Below are 2,294 nucleotides of genomic sequence, written 5' to 3' on the forward strand. Positions count from 1 at the left end.
TGCAGCGTGGATGGATCTGCCAGGAAGGTCATTAAAGAAATCAATGTGACCTTGACAAGCACATGGCCTGGTCAGACAATATTGATTCACTGGTGACATGCTGTTGCATAATCCTCTCCTATTTGGGTCTGATGGTTTCTGGGCATGATTGATTTTAATGTTTGCAAGGAAGCATATAAGAAACAAAGAAATTATTCTATCAAAGTTGGTTCTTGAAAGTAAAAATGTTTGGGACAGCAGAGGAGAATTCTATAGCAGGCTGACAGACTTGTGTATCCTTTTCTTTTTGTTCATCATATTTTGAATCTTAATGCTTGCTTCTCATAGAGCCACAGAAATGTTTGGGTAAGAAAGGACCTCTAAAGCCTTCTGTTCTGCAGGCTGAACAGATGCAGCTCTGTGTCTTTACAAGGGAGGTGTTCCAGCCCTCTGATCATTTTTGTGGTCCTTCTCTGGACTTGCTCCATGTCTGTGCTGAGTGCTCCAGGGCTGGATACAGTGCTCCAGGAGGGGTCTCAGAGACCAGAAATAAAGCACAATAAATCTTGTGCTCCTCAAGGATGACAAAAGATCCACTCTTCCTTCCCACCACACATCCACAAAGAGTTCAGTTCATTGCCATAGACTTCTGGTACTAAATACCCAATTTATTTGTATGGCAAAGTACTAGCAAACACAGAAGACCTCAAGGTCTTTCCTAAAATTCTGTATCCATGCAAAAACTGAATGTGCTCAAAGAGCTTCAGAATAAGGGCAACATCATCTTTTGAGAGGATTCTTTCTGGCAAGGAGCTGAGGAAACAGTAGGAAATGTAGGAGTTGAAGACTCTAAACCTCAAAGACTTTCTTTTTGTCTACTTCAGTAATCTATACAAAGTTTCTACCTGGGTTATTTCAAACATTGTGTGGAGCTTGACCTGACTTAGCAGTTCTACTCCTGCTTTATTGCCTTGTACATTTTGAGGAGCTTCAACTCGATCCATTTTCTAGGGTATATTTTTCATTCTATAACTACCTGTCAATTTGTTAGTTTTGGATTGTGTTTTCAAGGAAACTCCTAATTCAGACTTGTGCAGCCATTCATCAGGTAAAGGACATGGATGAGAAATCTATATAGAAAATAGTTTAATGTCTTCTAGCTGGCTCCTTCCTTTCAGGCACCCCATGAAGGCTCCAGTTCTCATTCAGATATGGTTTGCACCACTGAATTGCTCAGGTTTGTCTCAGGATATACTGAGAATTTTGGGAAGCTGGAAAGCAACTAGTAAGGGAATATGGAATATATAATGATAATGGAAGCATTTTTATAATTTAGTTGAGTTTAACCAGAAGTTGAAGAGTCATTTCATGCATTCAATGCAGAATCAGTCTCTACTTGTAAAAACTGAAGAGCCATTGGTTTCTCGGTTCAAGTCCCAGCTTGGGCATTCTTTAACTGTATGAAACTCCTCAAATCAAATAGGAATAGAAATGTACCATCTTGGCTTAAAAAATTCATTCAAAATGTTTTTCTATTTGTAAAATATTTAAACATTTGCCTGCAGTCTCAGAAATACAAGCAAAATTGTGCTACTACATGAAAATCTTATGAACTAGCTCAGAAATGGAAGTCTAAATACAACTGTAGTTTAGTAGATGACTTGTGTACATAACTGTAAATTATTCTGCAGAAGAATTACTTACTGAGAAATGTTTTATTTCATGACAATTCCATAATGGGCATGTAGAAAAGAAATACATATCTCCAAACACATAACATATATGTAATGTTATCATATGAAATATTCTACAGCAGATATTTGAACCTTCCAAAAGCAGTCCAGGGCTCTGCTTTCACTGAAACTCTGTGACTTTCCATCCTCCTGGGTGTCTCTTCATCCTTCTTTCTATCTCTGCTCCTTTGGCCAGGACTGTAGTTTGCTACAGACTGTAATTTTGCAATGCATAAAACTGAGTGTCTCTGTGCTGTCAGCCAGTGTTCAGGAAATTGTTCTCTAAGTACTGTTGTAATCTTCGCTGCAATGTTGTTCTTCCCTCTCTGCTGGGGCTCTTCTCCTTTCTCTGCAGCACAGTCCTTTCTATCTTCTCAGGGGCTCCTCTTGGGCTCTTGACCCACCCCTATTTATCTCAGTTGCCTTCACGAGCTACAGCTGCTGCCCAGCTAAGGACCCTGCAGCTGCAGCTCGTTTGGAGCAACTCAGAACCACACAGGTGTTACAATACAACATATATTCAGGCCCCCACATAGTACTGCCTGCCTGAACCCCTTTGCAAAAGTTTTTTACTTGACTGAG

The sequence above is a fragment of the Zonotrichia albicollis genome, chromosome 7, assembly GCF_047830755.1.
Source record: "Zonotrichia albicollis isolate bZonAlb1 chromosome 7, bZonAlb1.hap1, whole genome shotgun sequence".
NCBI classification, from domain to species: Eukaryota; Metazoa; Chordata; class Aves; order Passeriformes; family Passerellidae; genus Zonotrichia; species Zonotrichia albicollis.